General features: G+C 40.0%; 1 long non-coding RNA gene and 7 other non-coding genes across 8 annotated transcripts; 1 reads left to right on the top strand and 7 right to left on the bottom strand.

The window, feature by feature from the left end:
- Positions 1 to 3,688: 3,688 nt before the first annotated feature.
- Positions 3,689 to 5,682, top strand: LOC115152459 (uncharacterized). The gene is made up of 2 exons (XR_003867492.1): positions 3,689 to 4,161; positions 4,221 to 5,682. It is a non-coding gene; the product is annotated as an uncharacterized LOC115152459 (long non-coding RNA).
- A 6,558-nt stretch (positions 5,683 to 12,240) lies between these two features.
- trnav-uac (transfer RNA valine (anticodon UAC)) lies at positions 12,241 to 12,313 on the bottom strand. The gene has a single exon. It is a non-coding gene; the product is annotated as a tRNA-Val (tRNA).
- A 134-nt stretch (positions 12,314 to 12,447) lies between these two features.
- Positions 12,448 to 12,520, bottom strand: trnal-caa (transfer RNA leucine (anticodon CAA)). The gene has a single exon. It is a non-coding gene; the product is annotated as a tRNA-Leu (tRNA).
- Positions 12,521 to 13,082: 562 nt separating this feature from the next.
- On the bottom strand, positions 13,083 to 13,155 carry trnav-aac (transfer RNA valine (anticodon AAC)). Its single transcript has one exon. It is a non-coding gene; the product is annotated as a tRNA-Val (tRNA).
- Positions 13,156 to 14,553: 1,398 nt separating this feature from the next.
- On the bottom strand, positions 14,554 to 14,626 carry trnav-aac (transfer RNA valine (anticodon AAC)). The gene has a single exon. It is a non-coding gene; the product is annotated as a tRNA-Val (tRNA).
- A 6,688-nt stretch (positions 14,627 to 21,314) lies between these two features.
- Positions 21,315 to 21,387, bottom strand: trnav-aac (transfer RNA valine (anticodon AAC)). The gene has a single exon. It is a non-coding gene; the product is annotated as a tRNA-Val (tRNA).
- Positions 21,388 to 21,529: 142 nt separating this feature from the next.
- Positions 21,530 to 21,602, bottom strand: trnav-uac (transfer RNA valine (anticodon UAC)). Its single transcript has one exon. It is a non-coding gene; the product is annotated as a tRNA-Val (tRNA).
- Positions 21,603 to 21,948: 346 nt separating this feature from the next.
- Positions 21,949 to 22,021, bottom strand: trnav-cac (transfer RNA valine (anticodon CAC)). Its single transcript has one exon. It is a non-coding gene; the product is annotated as a tRNA-Val (tRNA).
- Between the last annotated feature and the right edge of the window lie 1,136 nt (positions 22,022 to 23,157).

Raw genomic sequence — 23,157 nt, 5'->3', positions numbered from 1 at the left:
CAATTGGCCCAGCGTTGTCCGGGGTAGGCAGTCATTGTAAATAAGAATTTGTTCTTAAAACTGACTTGCCTAGTTAAATAAAGGTTACATTTAAATAAATAAAAAAGTGTTTTATGACAAATCGTTTTTTACAAATCCGTCAAGGCACCAACTTTGAGAAGGGTTTAAAACGAAGGTTTCAAACCAATTCATGAATGTAATTGAATCTAGGTATGTCTTGCCTTTAATGTAATGGCATGAAAAAAAAATTGGCTGAATATTATACAATTTTTATCAACAGCTCTAATAACGTGATTAATGGTTAATTCCTGATTAATGGCCCGGAAACCTTCACTGGCAGTTATAGAATATACTAATATATATATATATATACATATATATACATACATACATATATATATATATATATATATATATCCCCCCGCCTAGAAACCTGGTTAAACAATCATTATGACATTATGGATGAATTCTAGAATATACTATATAGCCCAGAAACCTGGTTAAACTATCATTATGACATCATAGATGAATTATAGAATATACTATATAGCCTAGAAACCTGGTTAAACTATCACTATGACATCATGGATGAATTCTAGAATATACTATATATCCTAGAAACCTGGTTAAACTATCATTATGACATCATAGATGAATTCTAGAATATACTATATAGCCTAGAAACCTGGTTAAACTATCATTATGACATCATGGATGAATTCTAGAATATACTATATAGCCTAGAAACCTGGTTAAACTATCATTATGACATCATGGATGGCCAGTCCTTGTATTCATAGCGTAGTGAATTCAAGGGGTTGGACTCAAACCTGAGCTGGACTCAAACCTGGGTCCAGCAACTGTCAAGCCAACACCTTATAACAGTTACGCCAAGTCTCTGGGCAGCCATTTTGTTGCTGTTTAAAAAAAACAATAAATCAACCAATCTGCAGTTAAAACACTGTTTTGGTAATAAGATGATGGATGGGTCTGGAGAAATGTAACTGGTCTCTAATTCATAGACAGACCTTTGGATGCAAGGACCGACCATCCATGATATCAACATTATAGTTATAACCATGTTGAGGCTATACAGTGTTGATTTACATTGTTTCTAAACATTGGAGTAAAAAAAAGCTTATTTGGGGTTCTGATGGGGTACAACAGTTGAACTAAGCTCATGAGGCATGTGTTATATTCTTCAACAAGCAATGGTTATAAATAAATAATTTAAAAGTCACAATATGAATGTAGCAATTGCAGATTTCCCCTTTAACACCACACATCAGTTCAACTGCAGAGTTTGTGCCTCTGTCTTTAAGACACTACTTACTAGTGTTAATCAGGGAACGGTTTCTCAAAACCATCTTACGGCAAAGTTCACCGTTAGAACCATTGGACGCCTTAAGATGCGTTTGGAAAACCGGACCCAGATATCCAGTTACCTCCTCTTCTTCCTTTTTCGATGTGACAGTCATCTCCCCCTCCTCCTCTTTCACTCCAAAAACAGCATCCTCCTCTCCTTTTACTGTAACATCCTCCTCCTCTTTCACTCTGAACGCGTCTTCCTCTTGTTTAACTGAAACGTCTTTCTCTTCTTCTTTCACTGTAACCTCCTCTACTTGTTTTTGTATTGTAACATCCTCCTCCTCGTCTTTGACGAGACCCTCTTTCTCCGTCCAGCAGACCTCTTCTTTAGCAGGAGGAGAGTAGCTTAGTGAACTCATGTTCGGAGATGTTAGCTAGCTAGGCTAATGCTAACTTAACCAGCCCACTAGCTGAATAATAACAACAACACCGTAAATATGAAATTAAATCTGATAACTAACTAGACGACAGAAGTGGGTTTAAAACACAGTGGCTAATATACACTAACGCGTCTAAAGAGCTTTATCGGTTCGGCTATTTTGTCTACAAGCTACCGAGGAGGCTGAATAACTGTTGCTACTGTTGAAAGAAGCGTTCCGTCCACTACATTATACGTCACACCAACAGCATTACCTTAAATTCCCACACCGCCATCTGCTGACTGGAGTGGGTAACGCAGTTGAGTAAAATGTGTATTTTGTCAGACAAAAAGTTAAAGGGTAGGAATAAGGGACATCGCTGGTGCTAAAATATTCATTAGCCCCCCCCCCCTAAATAAATCAATATCAGTCAATATATTTTTTCTGTGATTTATTTTTTTCGTCAACCGTTCCATCGCATCTTAAACTTCCTATCAGGCCGGCACTAGGAACGGGGGAGGCTGCTGCTTCACTAGTGACTGTTAGACTTTCTTCAGCAAAGATGGCGGACAGAAACACTAGGAGAGAGGGGTACCCCTACACAGAACTGAACTGGATCTAAGATGGAGGACAGAAATACTAGGAGAGAGGGGTACCCCTACACAGAACTGAACTGGATCAAAGATGGCGGACAGAAATACTAGGAGAGAGGGGTACCCCTACATAGAACTGAACTGGATCAAAGATGGCGGACAGATATACTAGGAGAGAGGGGTACCCCTACACAGAACTGAACTGGATCAAAGATGGAGGACAGAAATACTAGGAGAGAGGGGTACCCCTACACAGAACTGATCTGGATCAAAGATGGCGGACAGAAATACTAGGAGAGAGGGGTACCCCTACACAGAACTGAACTGGGTCAAAGATGGCGGACAGAAATACTAGGAGAGAGGGGTACCCCTACACAGAACTGAACTGGATCAAAGATGGCGGACAGAAATACTAGGAGAGAGGGGTACCCCTACACAGAACTGAACTGGATCAAAGATGGCGGACAGAAATACTAGGAGAGAGGTACCCCTACACAGAACTGAACTGGATCAAAGATGGCGGACAGAAATACTAGGAGAGAGGGGTACCCCTACACAGAACTGAACTGGATCAAAGATGGAGGACAGAAATACTAGGAGAGAGGGGTACCCCTACACAGAACTGAACTGGATCTAAGATGGAGGACAGAAATACTAGGAGAGAGGGGTACCCCTACACAGAACTGAACTGGATCAAAGATGGAGGACAGAAATACTAGGAGAGAGGGGTACCCCTACACAGAACTGAACTGGATCTAAGATGGCGAACAGAAATACTAGGAGAGAGGGGTACCCCTACACAGAACTGAACTGGATCAAAGATGGCGGACAGAAATACTAGGATGGAAGCAAATGTAAGGGATTATAACGAATCATGCAAAAACATGTACAGTTGACAGGAATGTTAGTTAATGTAGAGACAAACGATTATGCATTTTTTATCATGAAGTTGATTTACGAAAATCGCGATTTAGCAAGCTAGCTGACACGCTAACATTAGCCAACTAGCTGACTAGTGTTAGGGTTGAACTGGCTATTTGTATGCATAACCTTTATAATATACTGGGGAAGCTATGTTACAATGCTAAGGACATAAACTACTGGTAAATCAACTGTTGAAGACAAGAACTACAACCGGCAACAGGAAGTGCGTCACGACGCTGGGATTAGCCTACACGCCGACGACAGGAGGAGCAAGTTTAAACCACGCTCCTCCTCCCTCGGACAGGCCAGCATTGAGCAGGAACTATCTCTGTCAGTATAAAAGAGAGACCAATCGGATGAGTCGTTCTCTTCTTCTGTTTTGCCCTGCGAGGTGTCACAGAGAGACCGTATACGAACGACACATATACCACACACGTGTTTGCATTAATTAAAGTACAGCTAAATCAGAAGTTACCATGTACTGACTATTTTGTTCTGATACCAGAAACGAACTGTCGCAACATTAACATGGTGACCCCCGACGGTCTGGTATACAGGACGTCTACGCTGAGCATTTAATCAGCCAATTGGACTTCGCTTTCAGGAAACGGTCTGCTTTACAAACTGTCCGGGCTACTAAAAACAGGTAAGCAGACACCTATTGTTATAATAACTAAAGATCTGCATATTGGCTTTAACCAAATTAATTTTGTGAAGCACTTGTTCGATGTAAGTGAACAAATTTATGAATTATTATGAGTAGATAAGAAATTTGATAAAGTCACTGTTGTGACATGCAAACCTGTGGTAAATGTGTGGTTATTAAAAAGGTACCCTGGAGTATTGTTCATCTGGCGAGATCCGTAAAATAGGAAATATACGGTTAGGTTCAGGGAAAATACTGAAATATCGGCGAGGTTCGTAAGGGAGGTTACGATTAGGTTCGATAATATAGAAGTTTAATGGTATCGGCGAGATTCGTAAGGGAGGTTACGATTAGGTTCGATAAAATAGGGAATAATTTGGTTTGTAATTGGTATCGGCAATGATTCGTTAAATATAGCACTGCGGTTAGGTTCGAGGAATTACCACGACAGAGATCGTGAAATTTTAGATAAGAATACTGGATGACCGGCAAGATCCGTTCATATACAGGTGCGGTTGGGTTCGGTAGAGTAATTCTTGGGAAAGAAGGTGAGGTTATAAGGCGAAGTAACAGGAATACTGAATTGAGGATTTAAAGAAAAGAGAATGATGGTATAATGAAAGGATTGGAAATAATAAAATAATATGCAGAATTTAGGCGTGGAATAAAAGGGGAGATTTTACTGTTTGAAATTATTAACGAAAAAGCAATAAAAGGACTGGAGGAATGTCTTAGATAGGACGATAATTGTGGCTATTTGCAAGGAATGTACTGCGGGCGTGCCGAGGAATGCAACGTATATGTTTTGAATGGTGGGGTAATGTTGATGCTAACGGAGAGATAATACTGATTTTGAGATGCTAAGGGTGTGGTTATGGTTGGAGAGTATATGTTTTCATTGATGGTTAAGCGTGGGCACTGCTAGGGATTTATCAATTTATTTGGTGTTTTAAATGTTCAATGGGTGACCCGTGCATGAGCACCACGTTTGAATAAGGGGGGCTAGAACGGGTTGGTTTATCAATTCATTTGCTGTTTTAATGTTTAAATGTTAAACGGTGAAGAACGGCTTCATTTTTCAATTTATTTGATATTTGTTGTTTGTCTAGTGTACGAACACCAAGTTTAGATAGGTGGGCTAGTAGCGGGTTGATTTATCAATTAATTTTGTGTTTAGTGATTGACACGGTATAACACCGAGATTAATTAATAGGGATGGAATAACTTGGATTGTTGATTGAATTTGATGTTTTATTGATGGACACTGTATAACACTGAGTTTAAATAATTTGATGTTTAATGAGGAACGCTATAAGATGTAAGTTTAAATAATTAGGTTGAAATAAGCATCGATTTTAACTGAATGAAGTGGAGCGATTGGGTTTTAAATAAATAGGTTAACATACTTCACATAACGGACTGATTATTCAATTGGTCGTAAAATAAATACGGGGATAATATAGTAAAACTACAATATGACTATCAGTGAAGAAGCGGAGAGAGTATTACAGGCTCTAAAATCCACTCTCGAAATCAATGGAGGGAAGGAATGGAAGAGACGAGGAGAGAAGCTCTATATGGATAGAGGATGGTTGGGTATTGTCTCCTGATGGAGTCCCCACAGAAGGTGAGCCAGGTAGAATACTGGGAGCGATGAAGCGGAAAATTCAGAAAGCAGAGGGGAAATGGAAGAAAGCGGGAGAACCCGGAGAAGGTAAATTTATGGAAGCAATGGAGAAAGCTAGACAGAAGGAGAGAATAGGACTGATAATGATAGAGAAGCTTAAGAAAATGGGGAGAGAAAAACAAAGTAACGAGGAGGAACAGGGAAAGACAGAGAGGACTCCCACGGCTCACACAGAGACAACATCTAAACCCATATTATACCCCTCCCTGGCTGACCAGGGGTGGTGGGAGGAGGAACAGGGAAAGACAGAGAGGACTCCCACGGCTCACACAGAGACAACATCTAAACCCATATTATACCCCTCCCTGGCTGACCAGGGGTGGTGGGAGGAGGAACAGGGAAAGACAGAGAGGACTCCCACGGCTCACACAGAGACAACATCTAAACCCATATTATACCCCTCCCTGGCTGACCAGGGGTGGTGGGAGGAGGAACAGGGAAAGACAGAGAGGACTCCCACGGCTCACACAGAGACAACATCTAAACCCATATTATACCCCTCCCTGGCTCACCAGGGGTGGTGGGAGGAGGAACAGGGAAAGACAGAGAGGACTCCCACGGCTCACACAGAGACAACATCTAAACCCATATTATACCCCTCCCTGGCTGACCAGGGGTGGTGGGAGGAGGAACAGGGAAAGACAGAGAGGAATCCCACGGCTCACACAGAGACAACATCTAAACCCATATTATACCCCTCCCTGGCTGACCAGGGGTGGTGGGAGGAGGAACAGGGAAAGACAGAGAGGAATCCCACGGCTCACACAGAGACAACATCTAAACCCATATTATACCCCTCCCTGGCTGACCAGGGGTGGTGGGAGGAGGAACAGGGAAAGACAGAGAGGAATCCCACGGCTCACACAGAGACAACATCTAAACCCATATTATACCCCTCCCTGGCTGACCAGGGGTGGTGGGAGGAGGAACAGGGAAAGACAGAGAGGAATCCCACGGCTCACACAGAGACAACATCTAAACCCATATTATACCCCTCCCTGGCTGACCAGGGGTGGCGGGAGGAGGAACAGGGAAAGACAGAGAGGAATCCCACGGCTCACACAGAGACAACATCTAAACCCATATTATACCCCTCCCTGGCTGACCAGGGGTGGTGGGAGGAGGAACAGGGAAAGACAGAGAGGAATCCCACGGCTCACACAGAGACAACATCTAAACCCATATTATACCCCTCCCTGGCTGACCAGGGGTGGTGGGAGGAGGAACAGGGAAAGACAGAGAGGACTCCCACGGCTCACACAGAGACAACATCTAAACCCATATTATACCCCTCCCTGGCTCACCAGGGGTGGTGGGAGGAGGAACAGGGAAAGACAGAGAGGACTCCCACGGCTCACACAGAGACAACATCTAAACCCATATTATACCCCTCCCTGGCTGACCAGGGGTGGTGGGAGGAGGAACAGGGAAAGACAGAGAGGACTCCCACGGCTCACACAGAGACAACATCTAAACCCATATTATACCCCTCCCTGGCTGACCAGGGGTGGTGGGAGAACCCAGATAGCGAGGTGGTGGTAGTGGGACGGAGGCAACTATATCAAGTGCCGCCTGTAACATTACCCCCTCCCCGATATGCTGGTCCTCAGGGAGCCGAGGGAGGTAGAGAGGAAGAGATACAGGGAGGAAGACAGGATGTAGCCACTTTATTAAAAGAGTGGATAGAAACAAAGGGAGATATAATGATGAGAACGTGGGGTCGAGAGTGTGTTACACCACCCAGAGCCCTCAGTAGACTCGTTTACCTTATAACCAAAGTCCGGATAGGAATAGACAAAAGAAAGGGGGAGATGGATGCTTTAACTGTAACAAACCGGGTCATTTTGCTAGAGAATGTGAGGTTCTGTGTAAACACTGCAATAAAATAGGTCGAAACTGCAAAAAGAGTGAATCGGTTGAGAGAGAGCAACTAACAGTGACTGTCGGGGCAACAGAGTACCTGATAACAAACCTAGGAGAAATAGCGGGGAGGAGCGGAGACTCCGTAGACAGAAAGGGGAAAAACAGGGAGATACGCTGACAAAGACGGAGTGAAGCGGTGTTTTAACTGCGATAGGACGGGACATCTCGCCAGAAACTGTAATACACCATGTAAACATTGTGACGGAGTTGGACATAACCACCGAAATTGCAGCTCTAAGCAAAGCATTGGTGGTTCAGTGGTAGAATTCTCGCCTGACACGCGGCAGGCCCGGGTTCGGATCCCAGCCTATGAACCAAGGGACTAAAATGTAAGAAGATATGTTTTGCCTGGAGAGATACGGTTGCTAGCGTTTGTTTAAGATATAAATGTAACATTTTGATAGCTTGATTAGTTTAAATTGAAAGGCTAACTAATTAGAAAATAATAGCGAGGGAATTTTGATATAATACGTTGTCTGTTGCTGGATCTGACATACAGAGAAAGAGTTGAATGAAGTTATTGTTATAAGTATGGCGTTTTACAAGTTATTTTTAAAGTTTGGATATTTCATAAATGTGAAGCTGAAAGGGAAGAGGAAGTTGTGAAGTTTGGTTTTAATCTTACTATAGAGGTAAGGCAGAACGTTGGTTGAGTAGTGGGTTATATTTTTGCTTACGGGTAAAACAAAAGATGAGAAAATAATTGGTTGTGTGCGCTGAAGCTATGCTTGGGCTATGTTTGGCTGGAAGGAATCATTTGGTGATGTGAAGCTGGTTATTGATTCGTGGTATTGATTGTTTAGTAACACCAGTGAATTGAACATTGCATGGAAATATATCAAGTCATTAAAGTGAATTACAGGTGGAGTTAATTTTATATTTACAGGGATGGTGCACATTAAACACAGTTGTGTATAATGGCAGGGTATTCCTAACAAACAGAAATGGGCTGGTTTGCAGACAAACTGAAAGGGTTTTAAGGTTTTAAGCAATCTTGGGTCAAATTAGTCAAATAGTATGTTAAAATATGGGGTTTCATAGATTGAAGTACAGTATTGTATCCAAGGGTAGCGCATGTTCAATTAAGTTTGAAACTAATGATTGGGGGGAGTACAATGGAATTATAAGCATTTTTAGGTTTTGTTTGTAGTTAACTTTTGGGTTTCTGAATCGGTGTAGTATGAGGAAATGCTGACCAAGTGGTTATTTTATGGAAAAAGGAGCTCTTTGGGGAAAAGTTCCTAGGATATCTTAAAGGGGTACACACACATGGCATTTTGACGTTTTGTTTTCTGAGTTTTAATTAAACACGTGGAATTCTTTTGATAGGGAATGTTCTGGGAACTTGAGATACAGAATGTAGATAAAGTTATTAGCTTTCATTTGTCTAATGTAGTAAGAAAAAAAAAACAGTTCTGAAAAGGGGGTATGACTTTTTGACCCCACTGATGACTTTTCCTTTTGTGGTCTGATCAGCCGCAATGAAAAGCCATTTGGATGGTGATTTTAAGGTCATTTGGGATACTGACTTTAAGGAAATTTGGAGAACTGATAATTATGATGGAGTTAAAGTTCTTAGACACAATTGATCATTTGAACCAATGAGAAGACAAAATGACGAAAAGGGTACAATAATTTTTCTCTGGGGAGTAGTTCCGATTAGTCATTTTGATCTGATTATGTTACGTGAATATCGTTTGATAATTAGGGGTACTTTTTACATTATCTAGATAAGTTTATTTTCCCTTAGAAAGTCAGCGGTGGTTGTATTCAGTGTAAGAGATTTAACACAACAAGGCTATGGAATCGACATAATAGTATTATTATATTTTGTTGTGAATAAGTTTAATAAGGGTAGACTTTTGTCAACAGGACAGGAATATATGACATCAGTAGGTAATCCAGGATCATTGAGGGTATCGAGATAAATTTAAGTAGCTATGGAATAAGACAATGAGACATTTAGTACTCCCCTGCACTGCTGAGACCTTGATGGGTTGGAAGTATGAGGAGGAGAGTATAAGCAAGGAATAGAAGATAAAAGGGACACAGAAGAATTAGATAACGGTTAGTGAGTGGAGACCAGCATAGTTAAATTATAAACAGGTGAGGACAGAAATAACACTGGGAGAGACAGAAAAGACATAAGAATAGAAGATAGAAGGATAATTTTTTGTAGAATGTCCATTCCAACATTTGGAAATGGACTTATTGAACTATTCCGAATTGAGGGGAAGAAGGGGTGTTTAACAATAACAGATAAGTATAGCAAATGGGTAGAAGCATTCACAACTTACTTGGTGGACATGATTATGGTAGCTAAAATATTAAGTCAAGATATTATCCCTAGAGTTGGTTTACTAAGAGCCATCTCTTTAAATGATGGATGACAGTTTAGCTAATCAGGTAGAGCCTATAGAATGCCAGAGTTAGGGAGAATAGAAATACCAGAACAGGTAGACATTTAAGTTAAAGATATACTAGCAGAGCACATGAGAAGACTGTTAACCAAACCCGTATGTCCAAGATTTTGTGTCCAACAGGTGAATTGCAGGAGAAGGTGATTCACTCAATCCAACTAGGAGACTGGGTGTGGATCCAGTCCCTGAGGAGAAAAAACTGGAAGCAGTCCCGTTGGGAAGGCCCATACCAGGTGCTATTAAACCATTGCCTTTGCCAGTAGGAAAGCTGAGAGAGTCACATGGGTCCACGTTACCCACTGCAAGAAGGTATGTACACATATGAGCACTGATGATCACACACAGAGTTAGGAGAAGAACCGAGAACCAATAAGGTCCGGGGGTTACCTCCTTAACGAAGATTTCCTATCCCGACCGTTCATCACTGTGTGTGCTCCTAGAGGTGTGAGTATGGGGTGGTACCTAGCAGAGAGACTAAGGGCAGGAGAGGGTTGACGGTTTTTGGGAAGAGTAGATGCTCTGAGCTGCATCATAATCTAATCTTTCTGATACATTCAGATCCAACACCTTCTGGTACTAATCATACGATACCGTTGTCATTGAGAAGAAGTAGAAGATAAACTATATAATACACTGATGAGTGACGTACAGAATAAGGAATCAAAGAAGATCAAGATGTAGAATTTTAGGTGAGCATTAAACAATTCCTTGGGGAAGCAGACAACTGTACAGGAATTGGGGTTGGCCAGATTGAAGTACTCAGCCAACCCACCTCGGTTCACCTGGATTCCTGATGAGCACCAGTGTTATAGATACAAGAATGGCACCGAGAATTGAGATGATTTTAACGGCTGGAAAGGTAATCGTTAATGTGACTGACAGGTTTGAAAGCACAGGAGAAAATGTGTAACCTCATAGCACCTATGGCTGATGAAGGGTGGGCTAGTACCAGCAAAGGACGCATACGACAAGAATTACCACAAAGGGTGGTTAGGAACTTGCGCCCTGGGGTTATTGGTCCAACCAGTTTGAATTAGTGATAAGAGACCAGTTATAGGAGGCTAAAGTAGGTACAGGAGGAGTTTTTTAAGGATGGGAATGGCTTTGTCTAGATGGATGCTATTGGCATCCTCAAGGAGGTTCCAGATGAATACAAAGTTATGAATCAAATATGTGAAGGCTTTAACACTACATTATGTTGGTAGTTGACAATAAATAATAATGTGGATTGAATTAATGACATCATTTAATCAACAGAGATTCATGAATGAAACAGGGGATGCAGTAAAGAGGTTCTCTGACCAATTATCCGCCACCTCCCTCATGACCTGGTAAAATAGACTGACTCTCGATATGTTACGGGCAAAGAGGATGGTGTAGGTAGAATGATTAGGTTCATTGCTGTACGTACATTTTTGATAACACAGCTCATGTTTGGGAAATGGAAAAGTGTTGCAAGAACTGTATTATGGGCTGCTTTAACCTGTATGAGTGTGTTTGGGTTGTGTGGTTGTTGTTTGGTCCCGTGTGCAAGAGGTTTAATAACCAGAACTTTAGAGAGATGATAACGGAGCAGATGGTGAGCTACGGACCGAGTGAAAGTTCAGATCAATGAGACGACAAGTACCTATCGCCGAGCAAGCCTGTTCCCCTTTTTCTTTGTCACGTCTTGCAGACGTGAAGAGGGGGATTTGTAATAAAGATAATCTAACGTTTTACCTAATGATCTATAAGGAGGGCATTTGCACAACATGCTTCACAACAGCACACAACAAAATTCCAGAGACATATTGAGCAACCAACTGATACCAATCACGACCACACCCAGAGACAGATGGCTGACTTAAGCACTCACACAAAAATGTCAAGACATGAAAGCGCCCTAGCCACACGAACTGACCACTGGTGTAAAAAACAACATTCCATGAATATCGTAACCAACCAGACACGAATTAGCAGAAAAACACACTTAGGGGTGTTGGACTCCGAGGACAAAGGACACTGCCCAGGGCCAATGGGAAGTCGACACCACCTGGAGAATGGACCGTCCCTCCACTCAGCGACCAGTCAGGAGAGCGGACCTACTAGACTCAACCTACGTCAACACACTGTTATTTCATTGTGTAAATTGGATGCACACCATGTTTCGGCGCTCTCTTCCGCTAGTTCCCTATGAGCTAAACGAAGGAGTCCGTGCACGCTTTGCCAAATATCTTTGTCTCATAATAAAATGCCTTACTATAATTGAATCCACCCGGTCCAGCGTCCTGACTTGGTCTCCTTCTCAAGTAACTGATCATCAACACGTGTCAAAGAGCAATGTTTCCGCCCGGTTTCGAACCGAGGACCTTTCGCGTGTAAAGCAAACGTGATAACCACTACACTACAGAAACTGCTATTTAATTTTTCTGCAAGTGGTAAACCGAATTTTACCGATATTCATGGCACGTATTCGAATTTCCAAAATAAGGCATTAATGAATTTCTCTGTTACAACTATGATACTTCTTGAATGTGTCAATGAGCGTTGTTTCCGCCCGGTTTCGAACCAGGGACTTTTCACGTTTGAAGCAAACGTGATAACCACTACACTACAGAAACTGCTGCTTGATTTTTCTGCAAGAAGTAAACCGAATTTTACAGATATTCATGGCACGTATTCGAATTTCCAAAATAAGGCATTTATGAAAATAACTATTATCTGTTAAAAGTACAGTACCTACTGCATGTGTCAAAGAGCACTGTTTTCGCCCGGTTTCAAACCGAGGACCTTTCGCGTGTAAAGAGAATGTGATAACCACTACACTACAGAAACTGCTGCTACAATTAGCTGCAAGGAGTAAACCGAATTTTACAGATATTCATGGCACGTATTCGAATTTCCAAAATAAGGCATTAATGAAATTCTCTGTTACCACTATGGTACTTCTTGAATGTGTCAATGAGCGTTGTTTCCGCCCAGATTCGATCCGAGGACCTTTCGCGTGTGAAGCAAACGTGACAACCACTACACCACAGAAACTACTGCTACAATTAGCTGCAAGGAGTAAACCGAATTTTAAAGATATTCATGGAACGTGTTCAAATTTCCAAAATTAGGTATTTATGAAAATAACTTTTCTCTGTTAAAAGTAAAGTACCTACTGCACGTGTTAAAGAGGACTGTTTCCGCCCGGTTTCGATCCGAGGACCTTTCGCGTGTTAAGCGAACGTGATAACCACTACACTACAGAAACTGCTGCAACAGTTTGCTACAAGGAGTAAACCGAATTTTACAGATATTCATGGCACGTACTCGAATTTCCAAAATACAGAATTTATGAAAATAACTATTCTCTGTTAAAAGTACAGTGCCTACTGCACGTGACAAAGAGCACTGTTTCCACCCGGTTTCGAACCGAGGACCTTTTGCATGTTAAGCAAACGTGATTACCACTACACTACAGAAACTGCTGCTACATTTTGCTACAAGGAGTAAACCGAATTTTACAGATATTCATGGCACGTATTCGAATTTCCAAAATAAGGCAACAATGAAATTCTCTGTTACCGCTATAGTACTTCTTGAATGTGTCAATGAGCATTGTTTCCGCCCGGTTTCGAACCAGGGACTTTTCACTTGTGAAGCAAACGTGATAACCACTACACTACAGAAACTGCTGCTACAATTATCTGCAAGGAGTAAACCGAATTTTACTGATATACATGGCACGTGTTCAAATTTCCAAAATTAGGTATTTATGAAAATAACTATTCTCTGTTAAAAGTAAAGTACCTACTGCACGTGTTAAAGAGCACTGTTTCCGCCCGGTTTCGATCCGACGACCTTTCTCATGTTAAGCGAACGTGATAACCACTACACTACAGAAACTGCTTCTGCAATTAGCTGCAAGGAGTAAACCGAATTTTACCGATATTCATGGCACGTATTCGAATTTCCAAAATAAGGCATGAACGAATTTCTCTGTTACCACTATGATACTTCTTGAATGTGTCATTGAGGGTTGATTCCGACCGGTTTCAAACCGAGGACCTTTCGCGTGTTAAGCGAACATGATAACCACTACACTACAGAATCTGCTGCTACAGTTTGCTACAAGGAGTAAACCGAATTTTACAGATATTCATGGCACGTATTCGAATTTCCAAAATAAGGCATTAATGAAATTCTCTGTAACCGCTATAGTACTTCTTGAATGTGTTAATGAGTGTTGTTTCCGCCCGGTTTCGAAACAGGGACCTTTCGCGTGTGAAGCAAACGTGATAACCACTACACTACAAAAACTGCTGCTACAATTATCTTGCAAGGAGTAAACCGAATTTTACTGATATTCATGGCACGTGTTCAAATTTCCAAAATTAGGTATTTATGAAAATAACTATTCTCTGTTAAAAGTGAAGTACCTACTGCACGTGTTAAAGAGGACAGGTTCCGCCCGGTTTCGATCCGAGGACCTTTTGCGTGTTAAGCAAACGTGATTACCACTACACTACAGAAACTGCTTCTACATTTTGCTACAAGGAGTAAACCGAATTTTACAGATATTCATGGCACGTATTCGAATTTCTAAAATAAGGCATTAATGAAATTCTCTGTTACCGCTATGGTACTTCTTGAATGTGTCGATGAGCATTGTTTCCGCCCGGTTTCGAACCAGGGACCTTTCGCGTGTTAAGCGAACATGATAACCACTACACTACAGAAACTGCTGCTACAATTATCTGCAAGGAGTAAACCGAATTTTACAGATATTCATGGTACGTATTCGAATTTCAAAAATACAGAATTTATGAAAATAACTTTTCTCTGTTAAAAGTACAGTACCTACCGCACGTGTCAAATAGCGCTGTTTCCACCCGGTTTCGAACCGAGGACCTTTCGCGTGTAAAGCGAACGTGATTTTTTTTTTATTTTTTTTTTTTATTATCAAAAATGTTTGTTTACAATATTTACAGTACAATCTACTGTTTACAGTACAATCCACAGAGAACAATACAGAAGACACTAGACTAACAGAAGCTGGTGAACAATTCACCCCCTATCAAATTCAAGGGACCCAATGAAAAACAAAGTAAATATCAAAACAGTGCTTTCAAAAATTATAAGTGATACCTCCACTCTCCTCTCGTGAAATTAACCCACTCCCTTCAACAAAAGATTCATCAAAATGTTCCATCCCATAATTAAACAACATATCTATGTGTTTACTGAACAGTGCTATAAAGATACTCCACACCTGAACCCTCTTTCTGTCAAAAGAAACATAATTCCTCCTACAAAAAATAGCATACCTCACAAAACTCAAAACCATATTCAACAAACACACATTAACACCCTCACATTTACCAGACACTCCAAATAACAAAAGTTCCTCCCACGCATACTTTTTCACGAAATCTCCCCCCCAGTTTCTACATAACATTTCCTTAACTTTACAAAAAAAATATTTTAAATCCTCACATTCTATAAACAAATGCATTAGAGTTTCCGGGAAACGTCCACATACATCGCATTCCCTTTCTATCTCACCATTAATTTGCTTTAACACCACCTTTGTAAATATTCTATTATGTCTTAATTTGAAATCATTATTTTCACACTCCTTACTATTATATTTTACATTTAAATTTTCCCATATCTTTTTTTCATCTAATTCCGGAAAAACTACTTTCCAAAATTTCTCAGCAGCCGGCCTTCTACACACTTTTCCTACCATTATTCTATACAATCTTTTCACTGGTATACTAGATAAATGTACTTTCTTCTTACTGCTACCAATGAACAAATGAGGAAATACAAATAAATCTTCTCTTTCAACTTCACTATTTATTAAATCAACCCATTCTCTTGGTATACTATTCTTTATCTTGTTATACATATTATTCACTGTTCCCCTTCCCACCTCTTCATCCCATTCATTGATTATGTCAAAAATAGCTTCCCCAGGTAAAAACCCTGGAATTACCTCATATGTATAATCTTTTATTTGCCGTAGACCTGCACTCATAAATACTTTATTATACAAAACTTTTTCTTTGTTCTTGATTTTCTCATTCAGAAATATAGGTTGATTCATAATCAGGTCAATATGTCCACATTCATAATATACATTAGGCAACAACTCTGCCCATGCATTTAGCACCTCTTTATAAAAATCTGGTACCTTTTCAAACATTGCCCTTTTAAGCCCCATCAATAAACCATTATCCTCACAACCACCACTCTCCTCTAAGTAGACTTTAAAGAAGTGTTTCCAGCCATAATCTTCACTGTCATACAAATATTTGTTTACTGTTTTTATCCTAATAGCTTTTCTTTTGACATCTAAATCTACAAGTTTTAAACCTCCATCCACATAGTCAGCAATCAATGTTTTCTGAGCTATTCTCACTCCTTTACCATCCCATATAAAATTTGACACCACATTATTCAATTCATTTAGGACCCACTCCGGCATGTCCAGGACTCCCAAAACATACACAAATTTGGATAATACCAAAGCATTTGCAACAATTACTTTCCCTTGTAACTTAAGTTTTCTATTTTTCCAGAAATTCAACGTTAGCTTGACTTTATTAAGGATCCCAGTCCAAGTTATATCTTTTGCCTCTTTCTCCTTTACACCAATGTTTACTCCCAGCACTTTAATAAAATCCTTTGCGCTCTTGAATGGAATCTCACACCCTTTTACATTGATATCCCCAACAAACATTATTTCAGTCTTCTCTATATTAACTTTAGCACCCGATGCCTTGCCATATATATCTATGATTTCCATAATGCTTCCAATACTTTCTATATCCTTCACAGTACAAGTAGTGTCATCAGCGTACTGATGTACAACACTGACACCACCACCTGGGATTCCAACACACCTTACTTCTTTATTACTATTTATCAATGTAGCTAACGGTTCTGTAGAAACACTGTACAGCAGAGCTGACAAAGGACAGCCCTGCCTTACTGACCTCTCCACAGGAAAAGTATCTGTTAACACTCCGTTACATTTCACACAACTTTTAGCCCCACTATACAACAGGTTGATCCAAGATACAAACTTTGGCCCAAACCCAAACCTCTCCATAGTTTGTAATAAAAAGCTGTGCTCCACTCTATCAAAAGCTTTGTTAAAATCCAAACTTAAAACTATACCACCTTCATTTTTTCATTTCATTAACAACATCCCTAATTGTACAAATTACATCTGCAACATCTCTTCCAGGTATGCCGTAGGCTTGTGTTGATTCAATAATACTCCCAATCACCTTTTTCATCCTATTCTCTAACACTTTAGTCAGTATCTTATAGTCCGAATTTAGAAGGCTAATAGGCCTATAATTTTCTAACTTTAATCTACTGCCCCTATTTTTGAATAAGATCGTTAACATTCCAGTTGACACTCAGGGATTTCCTTATTCTCTTCCATATAATGAAACACCCTCACTAAAATGAGTGCCAAAATATCTACAAAGACTTTATAGAACTCATTTGTTAAACCGTCCAAACCCGGACTTTTATTACCTTGCGTGCTAACAATTGCTTCCTTGATTTCCATAATCGAAATCTCTTCATCACACATCATTCTCTCTGCCTGCGATACTTTGGCACTAATTGTATCCAACACTTTTACAACACACACTTTATCTACATCATTCTTTTTGTAAAGATTTCTGTAAAAGTTTTCAACTGTCTCTAAGATCCCAACAAAATCGTTTACCTTTACACCTCTTTCATCTTCCAACTCTACAATGTAACTCTTAGTTTGTTTTCTTTTTTCCAGACCCAAAAAAAAGGATGTACATTTCTCTCCCTCCAAAGCGTACTGTGCCCTGCTCCTAACAATAGCACCCAAACATTTCTTTTTTTCATAACTACCCAGCTCTGCATGGATTTTCAAATAATTCACAACATCATAGTCTGGATCCGTATCAGCCTTTTCAAGTTCATGCAACATCCTATTCCTAAGCATTATTTCTTTCTGCTTATCTAACCGGTTATGATTTTTTGCGTACCTAATACTCCTATTTTTTACTTTTACTTTCACTTCCTCCCACCATAAACACACATTCTCTTTTAACAGTACATTAGACATTTCATCATTAATACATTCAACAATTTCATTTCTATATCCTTCCTCCTTTAACAGACTGGCATTTAAACACCATACACCTCCCCCTCTCCTCTCCACACCAAAACCCATTTCAAATGACATTACTGCATGATCACTATATGCTGTAAAGGTATATGACACCTTGTATATGTATATGAAACAATTCTTGTTTTGCTAGACATAAATCAATTCTGCTTTGTTTTAATTCCTTTAGAACCACCTGCCTTCTAGAGAATACTCTTCTGTTTGGATTTTCAGCCCTCCATATATCTACTAGATTCTCCTCATTCATAAGTTTCCATAATGCATTTCTAGAAGAGTCATATCTGAATTTAGCACAACTAGAGGCATCCATTCTACTACACCTCACATTAAAATCTCCTATCAGTATACAGTTTTCTGAGCACAGTGTTTTTAATTTGTGAAACATTTCTCTCCTTTCAGATTCAATATTTGAAGCATAAACATTAATTAAACGAAAAACTACATTTTGAACTTCAAATTCAATTACAATAAGTCTACCATCATTGTCAGCATATATTTGTTTTACATTCTGCACCACATCATTTTTTATCAAAATAGCCACACCACATGTTTTATCTCCTCCATGACTACAAAAAATTAAATCAGACCATTTACTCTTAATCTCCTGCATTTTGGATTCTGTCCAATTGGTCTCTTGAAAACACAACATGTCTGCCTTAATTAACAGACACTAATACCTGCTCAAATTTTCTCATGTTTCTCAAACTGTTACCGTTTAGGGATGCGACTGTAATCATTATTAATGTTTGCAGAAGTATAATCAGAGTCAAACAAGTCCTTTCAAATCCTACTTTTTCTTTTTTCCAAATCCCATCATCTCCCTGGTTTTCGACAATGACCTCTTATTTTTTACAAACAACTGAAGATCTTCACCATCTATTTCATCATCCGTCTCTTTATTTGGATTTTTGGGGGGAGCGGCTGTGAAGCCTTTTGAAAAGTGCGCTTTAACAGTGCCCGTGACTTCAGTGGACCCAACCCACTCTTTGGTGTAATTCTCACACAGGCTTAAAGCTGGCTCAGGCACCTGAGAAGCACCTTGCACCATCTCCACCTGTGTATGTATTTCACCCATCATGTGCTGCTGTTCCACCTTGTCAGCAGCAGAGACTAAAACCTCGTCTCGTGCTTTGCCATAAGACATTACAGGCTCTTCAAGCTTATCTGCCATTGTCTCTGGAGTCACACTCTCCATGTCACTCTCATCCTCTCTCTCCATCGGCACACTCCCCTCCCCTTCCTCAGACGTGAGGTCCATTGTTTGCAAAAGTAAGTGATCTTCTCCCTTATTACAGCTACATCTAACTTTGGGTCTGTCACACATTTTGCACACATTTCCTATGTTCCGACATTCTCTGGCATAATGCCCTTGTTCACTACATTTGTGGCATGTGAATTCCGGACATTCCTTTAGTATGTGCCCCGGCTGAATACATAATCTACATACCTTCACTTGATTGTCGTGGATTACACGAAAATATTCAAATCCCTCGACAGTGTTAAATTTAGTAGAATATGGCAAGGATTGCACATTGTCTGTAAACTTTACCTTGCAAAATCTCGTCCCATCTACAATGTCCGTTCCTGGCCACATCCTCCTCTTGATTGGCGTGGTCGCCTTCACATTCCAGCCTTTTAGTTTCTCTTCTATCTCCTCATCCGTAATGTATGCGGGCAAGTTCAAAAAGGACACCACCAGCTCATCGTTCCCTAATTCTTTAGCCATGATTTGACAGTTCTTTATCTTTAGCCCGTCTATTAGTCTTTCTTTTCCATTTACATGAGACATTGTTATTTCATACTTATTTCCGTCTTTCATTCGACATCCCAGTATAGCTCCGCAAACTTCCTTTATTCCTCTCAGCAATTCCATCGTTGTTATTTTCCCTTCTCCACTTATTTCCACGTTCACCGTCAGTTCCTTCTCATATGTTCTTTTTTTCAGTTCTTCGTTTAACATTCTGATTTCACTGTTGTCCTTTCTCGTCGTCGTTTGTATTCTTGATGTCGAAGACGTGTTGTCTGTCCGGTTATTTTAAGCAATATCCCCCAAACAGCTCACGCTGATGGGGGACAATAGCAAAAAAGTTTCACAGAAACTTCACTACAGTCACTCACAAACTTTCAAACTTATAAAGCAAATAGACCTCCAAAAACAACGATATTCTCTCTCAAGCACTCAGACACCTGCTTCTCTTCCACTTCTGAAACTCCAAAAAGGGGCGTGTGAAGCAAACGTGATAACCACTACACTACAGAAACTGCTGCTTGATTTTTCTGCAAGGAGTAAACCGAATTTTACAGATATTCATGGCACGAATTCGAATTTCCAAAATACAGCAGTAATGAAATTCTCTGTTACCACAATAGTACTTCTTGAATGTGTCAATGAGCGTTGTTTCCACCCGGTTTCGAACCAGGGACCTTTCGCGTGTGAAGCTAACGTGATAACCACTACACTACAGAAACTGCTGCAACACTTATCTGCAAGGAGTGAACTGAATTTTACTGATATTCATGGCACGTGTTCAAATTTCCATAATTAGGTATTTATGAAAATAACTATTCTCGGTTAAAAGTATAGTACCTACTGCACGTGTTAAAGAGCACTGTTTCCACCCACTTTCGAACCGAGGACATTTCGCATGTAAAGCGAACGTGATAACCACTACACTACAGAAACTGCTGCTACAATTAGCTGCAAGGAGTAAACCGAATTTTAAAGATATTCATGGCAGGTATTCGAATTTCCAAAATAAGGCATTAATGAAATTCTCTGTTACCGCCATAGTACTTCTTGAATGTGTCAATGAGCGTTGTTTTCACCCGGTTTCGAACCAGGAACCTTTCGCGTGTGAAACAAACTTGATAACCACTACACTACAGAAACTGCTGTTACATTTTGCTACAAGGAGTAAACCGAATTTTACAGATATTCATGGCACACGTTCAAATTTCCAAAATTAGGTATTTATGAAAATAACTTTTCGCTGTTAAAACTACAGTACCTACTGCACGTGTCAAAGTGCACTGTTTCCACCCGGTTTCGAACCGAGGACCTTTCGCGTCCTTGGTTCGACATGATAACCACTAGACTACGGAAACTGCTGCTACAATTAGCTGCAAGGAGTAAACCGAATTTTACCGATATTCATGGCACGTATTCGAATTTCCAAAATAAGTCATTAATGAATTTCTCTGTTATCACTATGATACTTCTTGAACGTGTCAATTAGCGTTGTTTCCACCTGGTTTCGAACCAGGGACCTTTCGCGTGTTAAGCGAACGTGATTACCACTACACTACAGAAACTGCTGCTACATTTAGCTACAAGGAGTAAACCAAATTTTACTGATATTCATGGCACGTATTTGAACTTCCAAAACACAGAATTTATGAAAATAACTTTTCTCTGTTAAAAGTACAGTACCTTACTGGACGTGTCAAAGAGCACTGTTTCCGCCCGGTTTCGAACCGAGGACCTTTCGCATGTAAAGCGAACGTGATAACCACTACACTACAGAAACTGCTGCTACAATTATCTGCAATGAGTAAACCGAATTTTACAGATATTCATGGCACGTATTCAAATTTCCAAAATACAGAATATATGAAAATAACTTTTCTCTGTTAAAAGTACAGTACCTACTGCACATGTCAAAGAGCACTGTTTCCACCCGGTTTCGAACCGAGGACCTTTGCGTGTTAAGCAAACGTGATAACCACTAGACTACAGAAACTGCTGCTACAGTTAGCTGCAAGGAGTAAACCGAATTTTACCGATATTCATGGCACGTATTCGAATTTCCAAAAAAGTCATTAATGAATTTCTCTGTTATCACTATGATACTTCTTGAATATGTCAATTAGCTTTGTTTCCGCCTGGTTTCGAACCAGGGACCTTTCGCGTGTGAAGCAAAAGTGATAACCACTACACTACAGAAACTGCTGCAACATTTAGCTACAAGGAGTAAACCGAATTTTACTGATATTCATGGCACGTATTCGAACTTCCAAAATACAGAATTTATGAAAATAACTTTTCTCTGTTAAAAGTACAGTACCTTACTAGACGTGTCAAAGAGCACTGTTTCCACCCGGTTTCGAACCGAGGACCTTTCACGGGTTAAGCTAACGTGATAACCACTACACTACAGAAACTGCTGCTACATTTTGCTACAAGGAGTAAACCGAATTTTACAGATATTCATGGCACGTATTCGAATTTCCAAAATAAGGCATTAATGAAATTCTCTGTTACCGTTATAGTACTTCTTGAATGTGTCAATGAGCGTTGTTTCCGCACGGTTTCGAACCAAGGACCTTTCGCGTGTGAAGCAAACATGATAACCACTACACTACAGAAACTGCTGCTACAATTATCTGCAATGAGTAAACCGAATTTTACAGATATTCATGGCACGTATTGGAATTTCCAAAATACAGAATATAAGAAAATAACTTTTCTCTGTTAAAAGTACAGTACCTACTGCACATGTCAAAGAGCACTGTTTCCACCCGGTTTCGAACCGAGGACCTTTGCGTGTTAAGCAAACCTGATAACCACTAGACTACAGAAACTGCTGCTATAATTAGCTGCAAGGAGTAAACCGAATTTTACCGATATTCATGGCACGTATTCGAATTTCCAAAATAAGTCATTAATGAATTTCTCTGTTATCACTATGATACTTCTTGAATGTGTCAATTAGCGTTGTTTCCACCGGGTTTCGAACCAGGGACTTTTCAAGTGTGAAGCAAACGTGATAACCACTACACTACAGACACTGCTGCTACAATTATCTGCAAGGAGTAAACCGAATTTTACAGATATTCATGGCACGCGTTCAAATTTCCAAAATTAGGCATTTATGAAAACAACTATTCTCTGTTAAAAGTATAGTACCTACTGCACGTGTTAAAGAGCACTGTTTCCACCCAGTTTCGAACCGAGGACATTTCGCATGTAAAGCGAACGTGATAACCACTAGACTACAGAAACTGCTGCTACAATTAGCTACAAGGAGTAAACCGAATTTTACAGATATTCATGGCACGTATTCGAATTTCCAAAATACAGAA

Source organism: Salmo trutta, chromosome 17 (genome assembly GCF_901001165.1).
Source record: "Salmo trutta chromosome 17, fSalTru1.1, whole genome shotgun sequence".
Taxonomy (NCBI): Eukaryota; Metazoa; Chordata; class Actinopteri; order Salmoniformes; family Salmonidae; genus Salmo; species Salmo trutta.
This window is presented reverse-complemented; position numbering and strand designations above follow the sequence as displayed.